We start from the raw sequence: 20,935 nt of genomic DNA, 5'->3' as shown, positions 1-20,935 counted from the left end.
GCTACTTGATCTGCACTTGATGTGTCAAGCTCTTTGATCTAGATGTTTATTACAATTCATTGATCTTCTATGATGTCATTAGTTTGGATTGTCATGTCCATAGTTGCAATTGGTTGTTCTTCATTCATTACTTTTGTTTGAACTAACACATCAACCAATTGCACTTTCTTTGTAGCCATTGCTTTGTCTATAGTTTCTACTTCAACAACTTCTTCTAATAACTATATTGCTATTGAGTAGTAAGTTACCCATTTTTCAAAATGAACATCATCAAGCCAATTGAAATTCACATTTTTTTGCTACCTTTTTAAGACACTTTTCCTAGTTTTCTTTATTTCTTGAAAATCTTGCTCAAATAAATCAAAAAATAACTATACTTTTATTATCCCCTCTATGGTTCTGGAAAACCAAATATATTTCTCATCATTTACAACTATTTTAAGCCTAATGCTTATTAATTCATTTAATTCCTTAGCCCATTCCTCTTTTTTCCTTATCTGGTCTATATTTTTAATCACATATGGAAAAAGATCAAAATTCCTACCCAAGTATTTTATGAAATAATTATTTATTTATCTATGCAATAAGTTTCTCTTATGATCAAATTCTGAAAGGTCATTAACTTGACCAAAACTCCTCTCTACCTATTCATCAGAAAAATCTATAACATGACAGCAAAGGGTTGTGATGATGTCTCCCCTGTTAATTCATTTGTCCACAATTGGCCTTAAGGCTGCCTCATTGTTCATTAGGTCATTCCATATCTCTACCAATTTTGATAATTTGAAGTAAAAGGAAAGACAAGAAACTCTATCAACAAGATACAAGATTGTATCTGTAATTCTATCTTCATGCTTGATGGTTAATTCCACATGCATTGCATATAACTTTGTTTTCTCTTCCACTAACTCATCAAGTGTGTATAGTTGGGGTTCTTTTGGGGTGCTAGGATATTCTATAATAGGGATGGTGTTGAAGGGTGGTACTAGAGGATGAGGAGGATAGGCAATCCTAAGCTGACTAGGTTGTGTGCCTAACTTACATTTTTCCAATTGTCTCTCCATTAAAGAAATTCTACCTTTCACTTGATCTATCTTCCTTCCTCTTTTTTCATATGCCTCCAAAACCATTTCAAATTTATTATTCAATTCCAAGAATTTTTTCTTATCCTTGGCAGCAACTATGACTTCAAAATTAGCCATTTCTTTAGTCATTTGGGCAAATCTGTCACTGTCCACCTCATCTACACTATAAACCATGAGACTGCTTGTATGCTCAAAATCTGAGATCTCTTGAATTTTGGCTTTATCTATTTTGTGAATTCACCATATTACCAAGGCTTGATGATCATCACTATACTTTAGCCCCTTATGGGCTTGCAAGACTTCTTCTTTAGTCTTAAATTGGGTGTCCTTTACCTTTCTTATTGTATAAAAAATCATTGCATTTGAAATATTTCACTCTAGTAGTATCATAACCCCCAAATCCTTTAGCAACTACCTTGCCCCTTTAGGAGTTATTTGGGTAAACTCTTCTATGAGGCTAGATTTGACCTCTTCTTCAATTTTAGAGCTCTACATGTTAGGTTGCTCTATTTTAATACTTTTGCATCTCACCTCAAAATTGCTAATATTTCTTGTCCACAAAAATTGGGTAAATGCTCTAGATTTTTCAAAGCTTTCATCATCTAAAAACTTCTGAGATGCATGCTCTATTATAGGATCAATTTCCCCACTTTGAAAATATACTACAGTGAGGGCTAATGTTGGCATGGGTGGCTCTTTAGGCATTCCTTCTTCTATCTCAATTTCTATTATAACAATGTCCTTCTCCCTTCCCATTTGTTTATGTTTCTTTCTTAAGGAGTCTTTATAATATATAAGGAGTGAGGTTTGTGTGGGAGAATACTCTTCAACCCTAGAAGAAGAACCATGTTCTAGTTTTTCCTTCTTCGTAGAAGGCTCAGTAGGTGGGTTTTTTGAAATCTATGTTTTATAGGGGTAGAAGTTGTACACTCTTTTCTACCACATACCCAGGTCTCTTTTGTAGTGTATATTGGCCTGGGTTTATGATTATTGTGTTACCTAACCTATTCTCTACCTCAATGGCCTTATATGGATAAGTTTGAGTCAATATTTCTTTCTTCTTATTTAGAGTTTGTATAAAACCAAAAAAGTTATTCATTAGCATATCCATTTTAATACCCCAATATTTCATATCAGCGAGGGGGTTATATTTTGGTTTAAAAGATTTAACAAATTAATGCACCTTACTAAACACTTTCCACCTTTATTTTCTAACCTCTTGTTGTTGTAAAGAATAATAATTTCTAATTACATCTTTAGGGAAATAAACAATACATTCATGAGATTTATCTCTTGTTTTGTCCTTGAAAAAATCATAAAAACCCTCAGGATCTATGAACCGAGAATAGAATTGGGCCATTTGATACCTGTCTAGAAACTTTACTAACTACTTCTAGCCTTTTTTAACAAAAACAAAATTGTGAACAACAATAACTTGATATGGCAGTACATATGGTTTTCCAAGGAAACCATATACTCTAAACATATTAGAGATAGCATATGGGATAATGTCTCCCCAATTATGGCTCACCTTTAGTACTTTAGCATGATCCTTTCGTCTAATTAATTCAAAAAAGGACTAAGGTATCCATGGGTTATCTCTAGTTAGTAGAATTATGAGATTGGAAGCAAAATATCTATCAAATCTGATGAAGCTAGGATTAGTGACCTTCCATGTCATGTCTGTACTCCATAATCAAACATGGAGTTTTTCTCCATCTTTCTCTAACTCTAGCTTCATTTCCATAGAGAAAAAGGTGACACCCTTTTATAGACACATATACATCAAAATAGAATACTAGCAAAAATGTTTTTCTACTTTTCCTTAACGATGCCCATTAATCCACCATGAAATTCCTCCACTAAATATGTAGAAAAATAAAAAACTGAGCTCATGCCATACTGTAATCTTTGAGAAATGACAAACACAATAGATCCTTGGATGTGATCCTACTCATCCATTTCATATAGCTTGCAAAGGGAAAAAAAGAATGCCTAAGCCCTAGGATTAAATTAATTTCTAAATAATGGCTCTAGAGTATTTGTTTTTACTAATGAAAACTTACCTATCTTAACAAAATGTTCTTGTAGTGGTCCACCTCTTAGGTATATTTTTTGAGTATCATACCTAGCTTGCAAGTCTTCTAAGTTAATCTTCTCATGATCTACATGGTTCGGGTTCAAACTAAAGACCTTCATAATTACCTCTGGTGAAAATTTGAAAAGGTTAACCCCAACATGATTTTTAACTATCATTGAAATAGGGTCATACCTCTTTGCCATAATGGCCAATAAATCATCATTGAAAAAAACCCTTGGGACAACGAAATTTCCAATATTAAAATCCCACACATTTCATAAATGAGCATCACGCTTTCTTTCAAAAAATCATTTGTGAAAAAGATCTAAACCCCTAGCACATGTCTCAGCATCCCTTAACCAATTTTCCTTGTCATAGAAACCCTCAATGACCAACAAGCTACGGTTTTTTGGTATCAATTCTTTTCCTTTGGAGAATTCATTAGAAAAATTGTGGCAATTGTTCTAAAAAATCATCATGCATGACCCTTAACTAGGAATCCACCTTACCTTAAAAATCACTTTGTGGAGGCATCATATCTATATTATTTCAATACAATTCTAGCTGCTCAATTAACCAGAGGTTTTAAATACTCACCTAGATGAATTTGTTTACTTTACTGAGGATTCTATCTACAATAATTTTTAACTTTAAGGAAATGTATTTTGAGCTCTAAAAAATTTAACACTCTAAGAATTATGTATCCTGGTACTCAATAGTGAGAGAAATCACAACTTTTATGGAAATTAGCTCCACACGAATTAAAATTGATTAGAGTTAACTATCTAATAGCCATATTTTAAATCATTCCACATAATTTAAACCCTATCTATTGATTTATGCAAAATTGGATGACTAGGCTTTAAAAAAAGAAGAAGTTTGGTTACCTTTTTTGGAAATAGGACACATGTCAAAATGTTGCTTCCCTGCTTTGGTTAAAAATTTATCACCTTCATAATGTGTGGAAGCAATGATCATCAATCTTAATCTTGATTGATGATCTTGAGTGATCCTTATTAATATTGCACTTGCTCTAAAATTTTGGGCCCACTAATCAAACTCAACATCAACCTTTTCTTACATGTTGTACCTATGAAAAATTGGGTTAAAACATTTGCCATATTTTCCAACTCACCATGACCTAACAACCCATGAAACAACTGACCCCACCAGGTCCAAATGTCACATCCTCACTTTTCCACATTCTATAAAATTTAGATACTTTTGTAATATGGGGATGTGAGAAAAGTTGATCCCTTTGTGATCAACAACTCAATAAATTTTACCTTCATCTATTCCTGTCATCATTTTAAACTAATCAGAGAACACCAACCTATCATTTTCTTTGATAATTCCTTTTGTGGCTAACCAACTAAAAATTGGTCCCACTTTATCCATGTTTGACATTTTCACTTCTCTACTTTGGTTAAAACTTGAGCACCTTCAGAATGTAGGGAAGTGATAATCATCGATCTTAATCTAGATCAACAATATTTCAAGATCAACCCTTCTTTCGTCTAGTCACCATTTTTATCCAATGAGGTAATGCCACACTATCATATATTCTAACATGTCTCCTTATGCAACCCACCAATAGGAATGGACCCACCAATTCTACGTGGAATTACAACACTTCCCCACTTTTCTTAAAGTTCTAGCATTTTTAGGATGTGTAGATATGCCCATCATTGATCTTCTTTTGATCGATGGTCAATGAACTAAATTCAACAAAGATTAAAGCTTTCAAAATAATGTTGTGTAGATCGATGCAAGGTGAAACCTTGGTTAAGAAGGAAATACATGGCAACAAAAAGGATTGTTTTTGTGAAAAATTGAGAAATTACACAAAAATAACTATAATATAGTGCTTATTCCCCTCTTTTGAGACTTAGGGAAAAACAACACTAGGGAACACAAATTTAAGGACTTTTATCTAGGGCAAGCATCAATTTGAAAACACATAACCCCTAATTTTAAAAAGGTAACTAGATGTTTTGCTGTGAATTTGTAGAATTTCTAAAAGGTGAAAAAGCAACCCAACAGTGGCTCTATCTAGGGATGATGGATAACAATGTAGAATTTTTGGCTAAAGAAAACCATACTTAAAACTCATGACAACTCTAAGAGAGAGCAAAAACATAGGAAAACATTATACAAGGATAAAAAAAGACTATACAAGGATATGTACAAATATTTACAAAATTATATAGAACCCTAACTACTATTCATGGAAAATGTAAGAATTTTAAGAAAAATACCTCTTTAAGAACTATTGATGAACTAGCAACTCAAGAATATCACCAGATAGTTCTCTTATAAAATAGGAGTCTTCACCTTTGTTACCATGTATCAAATAAGGACCAAGCTAGATGGGATCAAATTTACTATGCTTTCCCTTGTCTTCAAATCTAGCATTCCATAATAACACCAACTCTTCAAATTGGAATTCCCTATCAGATGCCTTTTTGTCATAGAGATACTTCATTTGTGATTACAAATTTGCATTTTGTGCAAAAGCATCTCTCCTTGTTTCATCTAGCTACAAGATATCATCCATTCTCAATTGTATATCATCAACAATATCTTCATCATAAATATGGATGAAATTATAAATATCATTTAGATTTTTCTAAGGTAATCTTGCCTAGATCCCATATACTAAATCAAAGGGGGCACAACCAATAGCTATTTTCATTCTTACCATATCTGCCCATAATGCTAGAGGCAATTTGGAATCCTAGGCTTTCTTATTTTATCCTAGAATCCTTTTGATGATCTTGAGTAAACTTTTATTACTGGATTCAGCCTAACCATTTCCTTGGGGATGGTATGCTGATGATGTAGAATTACTAATGCCATATTTATTGCAAAAATTCTTGTATTCATGTGATCTAAAGGACATAACATTATCAGCAAAAATTTTCTATAGGCACCCAAATATGATAATAATATTATTCAATATAAAATTATTTACCACTTTTCTTGTTGCATTTTTGGTAGGAATTTATTCTACTCACTTTGTAAAATAATTAGTGGCAACAAGAATCCAAGAATGCCCTCTATTAGATCTATTAGAGATTTTGCCAATAAAATCAACACCCCACTGCTAGAAAGGTGCTTGCACCTCCACTGGTCTCAAGGTAAGATTTCCAAAAAATTTCAACTTCCCTCTAAATCTCTCACATGCATCACATTTCTTCACTAATTACAGTGCATTTTTAAAAAAGGTAGGCCACTAGAAGCCAGACCTAAGGATCTTATGGGTTTTTTTTTTTCCGATGTAATGACCCCCACATACTCCTTTATGCATGTCACTCAAAATATTCTTTGATTTCTCTTCATTTGAACACTTCAGGACACCTTCCATATCTCTCCACCATAATTGAACTTCGACAATAATATATTTGATAGCTTGTAACTTCAAAGCTCTATTCTAATTTTTTGCGAGTCCTGATGGAGCCTTCATATGATTTAGATAGAATATTATATCTTTCTACCAATCTAAAGTGTCCATGTCACATAGAACACCCCTATAGTCATCATCAATTTGGTTAATCTAATTTTCTTTAAGGTTGGCCTTTATCATCACTTTAGCAAAGCCTTGACCTCTAACCAACTTAGTAATCTGAATATCAATGTTGAATTCTTGGATCCTATTGATCCATCTACATCTTCTACCTGATACTTCTTGCTATGAGAAGATGTCTTTCACTGCAACACTTGGAAAAAATGCAATTACATTGGGTCCCATTAAATAACACCTAAATGAATTTACTTCTTTAACCAATGCATATGCTTATTTAGCATTTATATCATACTTAAGCTTGGAAGATTGCAAAGAATTGCTGAAAAATGCAATAGTTTGTTCAAATCCATCCTCATTTTTCTACAATAAGACAGTAGCAATTGTATGAAAAGAAGCAAAAGAGAAGATGTGCATTGGCTTGGAATAGTCAAGAGCTCTCAAAATAGGGGCATCCTTAATAGCTTTCTTTATCTCATTGAATGTCATGCTTGGCTTTGCATCCCATTTGATCTCAAAGCCTTTCTTTAACATTTTAGAAATAGGCCTACTTACCTGTACAAATTTGGTGATAAATCTTCTGAGAAAATTTATCTACCCAAAGAATGAGTGAATACCTTTTATATTATCTGGCTTCTAAATTTTATTAATTGCTTCAACTCTCTTAGGGTCAATTCTGACTCCTTTTCCAACTAAGTGACCCAGTAGCTTACCTTTTGTAACAACACATGCACATTTTATAGGATTTAAAGATATTCAAAATTTTAATGCTCTAATAAATACCTTTACTAGGTGCATGCAATGATCCTTTTCATCTTTGGAGAAAGAAGTTGAATCATCCTAGTATACTACTCAAAATTTATCAATAATATATTTGAAAGATACATCCATAGCTCATTGAAAGGTACGACCAACATTTGTTAAACCAAATGACATTCTACTATGGACATAAGTCTGCCAAGGTGGTGTAAATATAGTTTTGTACTATCTGCCTCTTTTATAACCATGTGGTTGTAGTCTAAGAACCCATCCATCATTGACATGAGTTCTAATCCAATTACTCTCTACAATATTGCCTCCATGTTTGGAAATCCATAGTTATCCTTTAATGAAGATATATTCAAGTTCCTAAAATTGACACATAATCTTATGTCTCCATTTTTTTTTCTCACAAAAATCAAATTAGACACCTAAGATGAATGCTTGATGGGAATGATAATTCTAGCATCTCTGATTTTCATCAACTCTTCCTGCTTCTTGGGTGCAAGAGTGGGATTGATTGGTCTTTTCTTCTATCTGAAAGGCTTGGCTCCTTTTTTCAGTAGGAATTCATATTGAAAAAGGTCTTCCCTATAATATTTCAAGTCATCATATGACCAAGAAAATACATTTCTATATTTCCTTAACAAACTAATCGACGCTTGCCTAATGTTAGGGGCTAATTTTTTTACCAATGTATACCTTTTTAGGTGCTTCATTAGTCCCTAGGTTTATTTCTTCCAAATCTTTAACACTCAATTCTTTGTTCTCTACTTTAGACCTATCCTGAATTTCAAAGAAAGTCTCCAAAAAAACCAATCCCTTTGGGATCTTGCTATTTTTAAATTGTACAACTTCCCACCCAAAGACAAATTCCTTACCATTAATATTTTCAACATATGTTGCACCATCAATTTCTTGTATCCAGAACTAGTCTTCATAATTCAAAAATTTGATCGTATCCTTATCTTCTTCAAAAACCTACCAATTATGAATATTACCAAGGATAGATGGCCTATTTTGTACTTCAGCATTTGATACACCAACAAAAGAGATGTCATTTGGTTTAATAGCAACATTACCTAACAAGTTAGCCATTTTTTTGTTACTGAACTATCTTTCTAGATTATTCCAAATGCATCAAAAAACTCAATCATATCCTAGACATCATTCCTATATTGTTTCAATCTTTTATTCTTTTAAACATAAACTCCTCTAACCTAGGAAAAAATTAATTTAAAATACCTAATAACATGCATTTTCTTGATTCCATGACATACTGTAACTTTTAATCCTAATAAAAGTGCTTCATACTCAACAATGTTATTGGTAGAAGTGAAATTTGAAGTAAATGTATATCTAAAAGTGTTCTTGTCTGGAGATATAAACACTACCCTAGCTCCTAATCCATCCTTATAAATTTCCCCTTTAAAATACATGCTCCATAAATTCTTTGAATCCATACAATAGACAATGTCTTAGTCAATCAATGGTGGAGGCTTCTCAACTTCTTGAATAACCAACTTAGCCCTAAATGCATTTACATTTGTATCCAAGAAACATGTGGCATCCTCTTCAATACTATCTCCAAAAACATAAGGAACCCTTGTCACCTATATGGAAAGTGGCATATGACAAGTCACATTATAGGCTACCTGTCATCGTAACACTCCATTTTGTGGAGAGTAGCATTCCATAATGAGGATGAATATCAACTACAAGGATTATCATGGTCATTACAACCTTAGATTAAGTAGTTAGCTTGAAAGGAAATGCATTAATAGTACCTATAATAGTCACTTCCCTTGCATCCATTTCTCTACATCAACCCTATTTGGTATCTATTTCTAGACCAAGGGCTTCCATAACTTTGAAAGACATTATGGTATGTGATGCCCCTAAATCTACATGTAATCTTTCAAGGTTTGACCATTTATGACTAGATTGAGGAAGAAATGGTATATATCTTGTAGGTACGCTAAAAATGAGTTATCTAAATAAATTTGAGGTGCTTGTGGCATGATTCCATTATCTTCTATTATAGGTGGTTCTTGCTACAAGAAAATGGGCTTTTCTTCAACATTACTATTACTACCTATCCCACCCAACCAAGCAAGAGCCTTATTCTTTTGTTGTTCTATTCTAAACATTTCAAGTAAAGTAGCCTTTAAAGTAATTTGGGATAACATGAAAATCATGTCAACTATAGCATGAACAGTGGGCTTAATAGAAATACATGGAACTAATAATGCTTGAGAGGTAGGCCTTGCTATTTTCTTGATGATCATATCAGGTTTTGATTTCTTGTCTTGCACACTAGCTTTGACTATTTCAACATTTTGAAGCTAAACTTTCTTTTTGGGCTCCCACTTCTTGTTCTTACTATCCTTGATTTTGACTATCATTTTACTATCCTTCTTACTATCATTAGTCATTTTATGAGTGATATCTTTGATGAAGATACCAAATACCTTACTAGTATCATTGTTGATAGTTCTATTTCTTAGATTATAATTACTGTGCACTTGAGATATCATCTCTATTATAATTTTGTTGAAATATCTTCCTTAGATGGCTTTCTCAAATTTATGTGATCAACACTTGAAGATATAGTACATACCTTATCTTCATCATAATCTTCATTATCTGAAATCACTTACAAATGATGTATTTAATACATATTTCTCTAATCTACAATATCATTATTAAGGTCTTTTAAATTAGAATCCTCAACATCATCACATAAATCTACCATGTTGCAACTTACATCATCATGACTTTTTTCTTCTTCTCCTTACTCATTTTGCACATGTTGACTTGTAGCAAATGATTGAGCTAATACGCAATAATCAGGTGAATGAGGTGATTAGAATATAATGCATTAGGGTACATCATTTGTCATATTGACATAATTTCTTTACAGGGGTTAAGCATACCTTTACCCTTAGTATTTTGAGAAAGTTTGGGGATAGGCTTGTCATCTTTCCACTGAGTGATATATGGATAATTTTGCATTATAGATTGTCTATTATATTGGTTGTTGAATTGAGGTTTATCATCACTATTCTTCTTATTTTCATTGTTGGCTAATGGACTCATGTTCTTTAAAAAATTTAACACTTGACTCATTATGTCTTCCTTAGGCTTCTTACTGGCAGTAGGTTTATCACTTTCTCTCTTATTGTTCCTTGCATTGAACAATTTGGGGTCATCTCTTCTCTCTAGCTTACCAAAAGCCTTTCTATTATTTTAAATATTTAATGCCATCTTGTAAGAATCTCTTAAAGTCTTATGATCTTTATCCCTTAATATGTATGCCATATTGTTATCAACAATATTAAAATATGTAGTGAGGCATATATCTTCATTGAGTCTCATTACTTGGAACAATTTATACATCCCCTTTTGAAATCTCACATTGACATCAAAAGTGGATTCATTCCGATTCTCTTTTATATTGTTGAATTAATTCAACACAAAATCAAAATTAGTATTATCTCCATATTGTTCTTTGAAAGATTTTTCCAAGTCACTCCATGAACTAATACAGTCATCTAACAATCTTTTGAACCAATCCCTGGCATCCTCAGTAAGTGAATGCACAAACAACTTCATGACCACATCTTCATGCTCCACTTCATAGTCATTGAGCATTTCTAAAAATGTTCTTACATTCTCTTCACTAGTGATGGCATTATATCCTTAAAAAATTGTAACCTTATCTAAGATCATAAGAGATAGGATGTGGAAACCATGGATGCATATAAATGACATATATCTATACTTTTTCATGTACATGGGTGTTTTCTAAAAACTAACAACATTTGATGTACCCTTTTTTGTTGCTTGGTTTTGGATAGGAATTTGAAATTGTTGTATTTGTTGAATAAAAATGATTTGAGTAATGGTGATAGAGGATGAGGTAGAGATTAACTGGGAAACATTTTGGCTTGGAACTATTGGTCCACAAGTAGAAATAGAAGTTGTGGCTTGTGAAGATATATTAGGCCATGAAGCTAAAATAGAATTGGACTTAGTGAACTAGATTTTTCTTCTCATCCTTTTTTTTCTTGTGTTTCATTGTCCACTTTCTCAAGCTCCTTAGCTAAATATTCTCTCTTTTTTTTCTTTCTCTAAATCTAGGTCTAGCTAAGACATGACTTGACTTACAAATTTACTAGGAATGGATTGAGGTTCATTTATTTGGATTCCTACAACCTTTTTCTTATTGTTGTCACAACAACTTGCACCCTTGCCTAAATTTTTTACCTAAAGGCAACCTTGTGAAACATGGAAACAATCTCCAAGTTGTGGGACTTGAATTGTGAGATTGAGTCTTTGGAGAAGGTTGCATTCCTTACTATTAGGGTGCATCTAACTACTCTTTGAGAGGAAAAGCGAGAAAGAATGCATGAAAGAAAACTACCTAATCTAATCTAAAGGGGGTGATACAAAAAAATAGTTTGTTCAATCATATCTCTGCCTAACAATGCACTATTCATCAATATAACCTCAAAATAAAATGATTCAACCTTTATCTTAATTCAATAGTTACACACAAATTAGGAACCAAATGAAATGCCACAAGGAAGGAACTTCACTCTACAACATTTGAAGGCAAGAGTAGATACTATTATGTAGATTAGAGAATGAAAAAACAAACATGAACAGAGGCAAGAAGATCTTGCACTAATATTGATGGGAGAATGAGGTAAAGTAAAGGATTACATTCATTATATACAAAAAGAAATTACAATAGTAAAATATAGAATACTACTACTATAGAATCAAAGAAGAAATGAATAACCCTAAGAAGTGTTACAAAATTTTCTTTTATAGTGCAAGCATAACTAAGATAGCTTCTACCCTAAGGTAAAGCACAACAACTGCATTTAAGGTTGCAGAGAACAATCACTAAAAATATGAGAATGATATGATCATGGTATACATCTAGATGTAGGAAAAAAATATTATTCACCAAATAGAACCTTAAGAAGACAAAAATGATGACAATTATCATTTTGATTGGGTAGATAGATAATCATGTAGGAAAGAGAATGTCCCTTTACATTTACTATGCATGGGGAATGTCAAAGAGTGGTTGGGACAATCAAGAAGATCAAATTTTCCATTTAAGAGTTGTTTCTTTCTTAATATCAACATGCTAAGTTAGCCATGTCATTGGTCAAATAGAGTCAATCCTCAGGCTTTGCCACATGGACCAATTATATTTTATCATTCTGCCACCTAGCTACTCTACTAAATTTACGTTGACCTATTGACCTTACCCTAGTTGTACCTTTGTCACCTTTTATCCTAACTAACTATCTTACCTTGCAAAACCATGAAATCAAACTAATTGTTATTGTCACTTCATAGCTTGTGCTTAACTTTTTCCACTAACTCTTGTGACCTAGCAAAATCTTTGGTCGCACACTCATAGCCTATAATCTATGTAACATAAAATACTTGCAACCTTGCAAAAATAAACTTAACTACCACTGCTTACTCACCACCTGGGCCTACTGAGACACATGTTCCATTGTTGCCATCTCACTATATATTATCATCATACATTTTTTCATAGTGACATAGCAACATGCATTGATTTTGGAAGATCAAATTGCCAAGGGAGAACCATAGTTTATGATTCACATTAGTGCTTCTAACCAATCTAGTGCTGCCACATCATCAAAGTTCATCCATATGGCACCATACCAAAACTTTGTGACCTTAACCCATGATTTTCCACTAACCTCAATGGCAACGAGACATGCAATACTTTGCCACTTCACAACTCTAATATGAGGTTAGCCTAAAACTCATGTGACCATGTGATGAAGCCAACATCAAATCATGATCACTCAGTCATAACTTATCATTGAGTGCCTTAACCCTATGAATTACTGATAAATGGAATCACTATGTTGCTTCCTTCATCTTGAGTTAAGCTTAACCATTTGCGACCTTGCGATCCATATGAAATCTATCTGTTGGAGTTAACTTTGCACCATCGCAACCAAGAACCATAAGCTACCATGAAATGCTATGAAGATACATTGACTATAGATTTAGCTATTTCACATCTTTGTGGCTTACATGAGTGTTAAGTGCTAACAACCTGGGACTAGGCAATGAAAGCAAAATTGCACGTTTGCAACTTAAATAGTTCATAAGATATAACATGAAAATCATGAAAGGTTAAGGTTAGACCTATGAAAATAAGGGTTAAATCATAATGCATTTGGACCTACATGGTAATATCAAATTTGAAATAATCAATTAACCATTAGATATGTTTTCCATTTAAGATTCAAATTTTGGTGGGAGGGGTAAAAATAACTAACAATTTGGTGACTCAATGGGGATGTTAGCCTACTAAGAATATGACCAATGACATTAAGCATCCATTGGGATAAAAAGTCATAAAAACCATGAAATCTACTTTGAAAAAAACTAGAACACTAAAAACCTACAACCTTTGTCTTCCCTACAACTATGAAACTTAAAAACTTGGTTATCTTATAGAGAGATAACATGTGGTCAACACTTCTTGGAAAACTAGAAACTGACCTAATATATAAAGAATACCCTAACCCTCTCTAGAAGTAGGGGTTGAGATAAATTTCATTGATTGGAATTGGTAGGACATCACCATTAGGCTTCAATAGCTGAAAAGCATTGCCTTTCTTATAACCGGTGATAACATAAGGTCCACTCCAGATAGCATCAAATTTGGAGTGCCTACCTAGTTTTTCTTTGTGTGCATCCCACTTGAGAACAAGTTCTCCCTCTCTAAAAACCCTAGCTTTGGCCCTCTTGTCAAATCTCTCTTTCATCTATTGCTGATGAATTTCATGTGTCTACATAGCCTATTATCTCTTTTCTTCTAATTCCATCAATTCTACCATCCTAACTATCATGACATCATCTTCCATTACTTCAAACTGATGAGCTAATTCAAGAGAGGGGAACTCTAGTGAAATAGGAAGCCTAGCCTCCCTTCCATATACCATCATGAAAGGAGAATTTCCTACTATGCTCTTAGGTGTAATTCTATTAGCCCAAAGAGCTACCTTTAACTTTGAATTCCAACACCTTTGATTGTCCTCAATTATCCTCTTCATGATTCTAATCAGGTTCTTAGTAGAGGACTTAGCCAAAACATTTTGTTGGGGGTAGTAATTTGAGGAGGTGCTCAAATAGATACCATGGTCAACTACCTAAGAACAAATTTGTGTCCCAAAAAAAGACTTAGCATTGTTAGATATGATTGTTGAAGGGGTATTAATCTGATTACAATTATATTAAGAAATTCAACCATTGAAGTCTCTATGGCATCTTTCAAGGCTACTACATCAGTCCACCTTGTAAAATAATCAGTTGCAGCTAGATCCATTTGTGACAAGAGCTAGAAGATTGATTTATTGGACCAATAAAATCCATCCCCCATTGAGAAAATGGTTGATCAACTTGAATCAGATATAGAGGAAAGGATGCTAACCTTTGTTTGCCTAAGAAGAAGGCACACTTCTCACATTTCCTTACATATTTATAACAATCATGGAATAGATTTGGCCAATAATAATCAACCCTTATGACCTTCATAGCTATTGTTCTAGCCAAAAAGTGGCCACCATCAAAATCATCATGAAACTCTTTAATCATGCTATCAGTTTGATTAGTGCTAATACATCTTAATAAGGCTCCATTAAGATCCTTCCTAAAAATAATCCCATCCACTAGGGCAAAAGGGATAGACTAAAATCTAAATTTCCTTCTTTTGGCTCTATCTAATCCTTTTGGATATCCTCCTCCCAACAAAAATGTTGTCATGTCCTACATCCAGTCATTCAGATTTCCATCCCCTATTGGTTCTATATCTTCTATAACTAGAGAAAATTCCTTAGTTGGCTCCTAGGATGAAATCATCTATCCACACAACCCTTTACCTCTTTAGAAGCTTTGTAATCTTGATATCTATGTGATACTCCATGACCTTAGTGATCCATCTAGCCCTCTTCTCATTGAAATCCTTATTTAAAAGAAATTCCTTCACACTTGCATGAGGGAATAAGAGTTGGATCCTATTATGTGACAAAAGATGTCTAAACTTCTTTAAGGCCCTTATGATAGAGAGGACCTATTTTTCTAAATAATTGTAGTTACCTTCATAGTCCTTTAGCCTTTCACTAGAAAAGGCTATAGGTTGTTCTTCATTTGTATCATTTAGCTATGTCAATATAGCTAATGTACTTGACTCATCCCCTAGGATGTATAGAATGAAATGCTTATGAAAATTGGGTTTGATAAGGCTAGGAGATGATGCTATTGCTGCCTTATTATCTTCAAAAATAGCTCTTTGTTTCCTTGTCCAGGTGAAGACCATTTTTTTTTTAGAATAGCTATAAAGGGCTTAACCATGGTAGCAAGATCAAGAATAAATCTTCTTACAAATTTGATTCTACCAAGAAATATTTGAAGCCCTTTCTTATGAGTAAGAAGTGGGAGAGTGAGAATTACCTTTTTTCTCTTTGGATCAATAGTCAAACCCTCCTTAGACACATTATGTCAAAGTAATTTTCCTTGATTAGTGGAAAACAGACACTTTGTTGGATTTAGTGACACACCATATTCCTTGAATTTGATGAACACCTATCTTAGATGAGCAAAATCATCTACCACATTCTTGGAGTAGATTCTGATATCATCAAGGTAAACTAGAATATGATTTTCAATCATATTCTTGAAGGCCATCTCGATTTCCTTTTGAAAAGTAGCACCTACATTAGTTAGTCCAAAAGGCATCTTTCTATAGGAATAAGTGCCCCATTGAGTAGTGAAAGAAGTCTTGTATCTATCTAACTCTTGGACTAACACTTGATTGTACCCTAAAAACCCATCTAGGAAGGAGAATCTTGCAGAGCCACTAACCTTGGACAAGATCTTTTCCATGGAAGGGAGAGGATGGTGATCTTTAAGGGAGGCCCTATTAAGGTCCCTAAATCTACACACAATCTAATTTCCCCATGCTTCTTCCTAATAGGAACAATGTTGGCTACCCAAGAGGGATGCTTAATAGGAAAAATTATATTGGCCTCTATTAACTTGAAGAAATCCTTTTTCATTAATGGCTCAATTCTAGGATTAACTGGTCTCTGCTTTTGTCTAACCAGTATGGCATTACCACTCAAATCTACAGCATGCTCAAACAAACTTGGGTGAAAACCCCTCAAATCATCATATGTCCAAGCAAATATATCATTAAATTCTTGACATAGATGAACAAAATTTTCTTGTTGAATTTTAGAATATACCTTTCTCATATTAAGAGTCTTTCCATCAACAATTGCAACTAGTATATGATCATCTTTGTTTGCACCCAAGTTTGACCCTCTACTCCTTGCTTGATTAGTAGGGTTGAAGATACTCTCCAAAGTGATCAGGCCTTTGGTTAACTTGTTTGAACTGAGGCTCATGATTTGATCACCATACTGGCCTTGTAGTCTAGATTAGTTCCTCTTAGAGATTTTTACTTCACTTTGCAAAAAAATTGACAATCCTGATGTAGGAGCATCCAGAGGTATAAGGGCAATCCTGTGTCACCCAAAAAAAAAATGTACTTAAACTTAGTTTCTATTTCATGTCTTTACATTTTTGGATACCCATTTGGGTCAAATAAAGGTTCGCACTCTCACAGTTCAACTATCAGTGTGCTAGAAAATCCCAAAAAAATAGGAGCATGCAATTTGGCCATTATTTTGGTGACCTAGAAGGTATAAATTGGCCAGATCAATGTAATTGTGATTTAGAGCATTCTAGAAAAAGAATCAGGTCCAACGGCCCCACAGTTTGAAAGTTATTGCAGTTTTTTGTGTTTTGGAGACCTCCTAAGAATGCTTCAAAGTTAGGTTAGGGGCATTAAATGACCTTGAAAAGGGTCAAAAAATGGGGGAAAAGTGAAGCTCATACATAGGGCTATAGAGCGCTTTGAGAGCTTTCTGAAAATGTAAACGGTTCGTCAATCGGAGCTACGGTTCAAAAGTTATGCCTCCCAAAAGTTTGGTTACCATTTCTGGATTCTTCTAGATTTGCGCTGACTTCTACCACAGCTTTCAGAACCTTCTATTTGGTCGGTGGATGTCTACTACACTTTATAGAATGTACTCCTAGTCCTTAACCCTCTGGGGTCTATTTAAGGAGATTTCTGGAATTGTAAAAGGCAGTTCGGAGTGGAGTTTGAGAGGAGGTACTGAGAGGAGAAATTATCTCCAAATTTATGCTATTGTAAGCCCTTAGGGAATGTCTTGAAGTTTATTTTCTCTGTACTGTTTGTACTAGCTTATTTTCTTAGTCAATATAATTTTCCCCTTTTCTGTTGTGTCCATTCTGTTCTTGGGTTGTGTCCCCATCAAATATGCACATCAAAGTTAAAAACTTGCCACTTGGTATTATTATCTGGGATTATAGGCCTCACAACCACTTTGATGTGTTTCTCCTTTTCATCTCCAACATGTTTTGATACATCATAATAAGCATCAATGTCTCCAAGCCTATCATGATATTTGTTTCTTCTCCTGGGAACACTTTGGATGTTGAATTCTTGAAAAATTTCAAGAAAATCCCATACCATGTGTTTGTATGATTTGAGGAGATTTTTCTTGGTAATATTCTAGCTTCTTACTTGATTAACAACCAACTTGCTATCCCCAAATACCCTTAGCTCCTTGATTCCTCTCTTTTGGGCAAGTTGGAGGCCTCAAATTAGTGATTCATACTTTGCTACATTATTAATGCAGCTGAATTGGAGTCTATAAGAAAAATAATACTTCTCTAATTTAGGAGAAATGAGCATGACACTAGCCCTTGAGCCATTCTAATTCCTTGAGCCATCAAAGACCATGCTCCACAATCCATCAATATATTCTTTCTTCTTTATAAGGTTAAGGATATGAGCATCCTTTTCTACTATGTAATATGTGACAAGGCTAGTTCTTAGGGATTCTTATACTAGATCCAATTAATAAGCAGTGGCCCACTCATTCAAAAGATAATTAGGCACTTTTCCCAAGGAGTTAGCATGCTCCTGTGCTATGTCTCCATTTTTTTCTTCAAAAATAGTAAAATTCATGTCTATGGGACTTGGAGTGTAGGTTTCTATATGATTAAGGGCCAAAGGCTCTGCTCTTATGGAAGCTCTAGTTCCACACCTTGTTCTAAAGAAAATGTAAGACCAATCAGATGAAATATAGCCACCTATTTGTATAGTAAAGCCTCTAGAAAGACAAATTAAAAAATGAGGTTTAACCTCAGCTACTCATAGAGCTACCATCTATAGTCTTGATAGAGCTACCATCTAGTTGGAGCACATCTCTAACCATTGGCTCATATTTGATGCCAAGGAGATTAGCTACACATCTACACATTACTGAACTACTAGCCCCTAAATCTACCATACAATTATGGACTAGTTTGTCTCCTATGATCAAGGAAACATAAAAGGGAGGAGGCATGATTTTCTTACTCATTTCTCCCCCTTTTATTGGCTACATCAAGCTTGTTGCATGTTCTTCTCTAGGTGGTTGATCTTTCACTTCTATGATCTTTAACTCTTGTTGTAGTAGCCTCTTTTATGATGGCATAGTAGTAACAACATCCCACATAGGGACACTAACATTGGTCCTCTTCATCTGATCCACAATGTTAAGAGAAGCACCAACTACTTTAACTAAAGCTTTAGGAACTACAAGCGCTACTAACTAAAATAGAGCTACTTGAGATTCATTAGGCTTCCCTCTATTTGTGTCTTGTTGATGTTAGGTAGCCACACTTAGTTGTATATTCATTATTGGAATATGAGGAGTAACATCTAAAGTTGAAGCTTGACTAGGTGAGGGAGATGTAGCATCTTCAACAAATCTCCTTTTAGTTTTGGTATTGTGAGCTATAGTATCATGACTCGCATGACAATGCTCCTTTGAATGATGGTTAATGAAAGAAAAGTCATCTTGCTGTCATTAATGAGAAACATCAATAGGTTGGCTAACATTATATTTTTGTCCTATTGTTTGCTCATGTGTAGTCAATGTTAGGAATGATTCTACCTTTTGACACATGCAATATCCATAAAAGTAGTTACAAGAATGGAATTTTTTTTGATCTTGAGCAAGATTATTATGAGGGACTAAGGCCATGTTTGGCTTTGTATTTGTAGAAGGGGTATTACCAATAGCTCTATTATGATTATATGGACCATGACCCTAATTTTGGTTTGGAGGCCTATTATATATGAGACCTTGATACTGAAGTAGGGGAGGCTAGTTGTTTTCAGATTGTTTCCTTTCTAGGGTCACCACCTTCTTACTCATCTTTTGTATCATTGAGAATCTATCCTCTAGCTTCTTCTCCTAACACTAAAACTTCTTTTCTATATCTTACATCATAGATTTTATCACATTCTTAATTTCATCTATTCCATTTGAAGATGTGGAGGTTGAGGGGACAATAGCAAGGGGATGACTTGTAGATGTGGTAGGCATAGTGGCTATAATAGGTTAGTGATTGGGCATGTTAGGGAATAAAGGCATTGGAGGCCTTGGATATAACTTCCCTCCTTGTATCAAGATATTTTCTACCCTTATAGAAATCTCATAAGCATTTGGTAAGGTATCCCTTCCCATAGTTTTCACTGTGGTAGCTATGTCACTATTAAAGGCTCTAAGGTAATCTAAGAAGGCATTACTAGGGGAAGACTTTACTATAGTAGCTATTCTATCCCATGTCTTTTGAAATTTATAATTAAAATTAGTCATATATTCATGGGGTGCTCTCTTGATAGCTATTATCCCTCCAAAAGTGATAGATGGTCACTTTTATCTTCAAAGTGTTTACAAAGTCTTGCTCCTAACCCATCGCAATTAGTAATAGAGTTGTGAGGAAAACCTCTATACCATTGTAATTCATTTCCCTTTAAGGATGAAGCTAAAAGCCTAATAGAAACATCATCCTTTGTAATACCATGTATATTAAAAACATTTGGAATCTCTTGAATATGTCTATGGGGGAGATGGAAGTTTCACCAATGAAATCAAGTATACTTTTGAGAGCTAAAACTAGGATATCATGTCTTCAAGCCAATAGGAGAGGACTTCCACCATTAAAGGTGGCAAATTCATGTTCTCTAGGTTGTGCCATATGGAAATGTGACCTAATAAAATAAGGAGATGGCAACCTAGGCTATGATATATATATAGGAGGAGTGGAGAGAGATCTTGTAGGTGTATTTGTTACTGTTGTACTCCTAACTAGTGATAGTCATAATCTATTTCTCTTTCTTCTAGGGTTTGAAAATGAGAGCTTAGTGTGTTGAAAGTTCACCGCTAAAAGATGCTCTTGTATGAGATTTGGACATGAATCACAACAACATTGGTCTAGAAAATAGAATATATAGTTGGAGTCACCAAGTACTTGAAAATGAGCCTCTAAAGG

The sequence above is a fragment of the Cupressus sempervirens genome, chromosome 3 (assembly GCF_028749045.1).
Source record: "Cupressus sempervirens isolate cs-2001-9-10 chromosome 3, ASM2874904v1, whole genome shotgun sequence".
In the NCBI taxonomy this organism is placed as follows: Eukaryota; Viridiplantae; Streptophyta; class Pinopsida; order Cupressales; family Cupressaceae; genus Cupressus; species Cupressus sempervirens.
The sequence above is the reverse complement of the archived record's forward strand: the minus strand, read 5'-3'. Positions refer to the sequence as shown.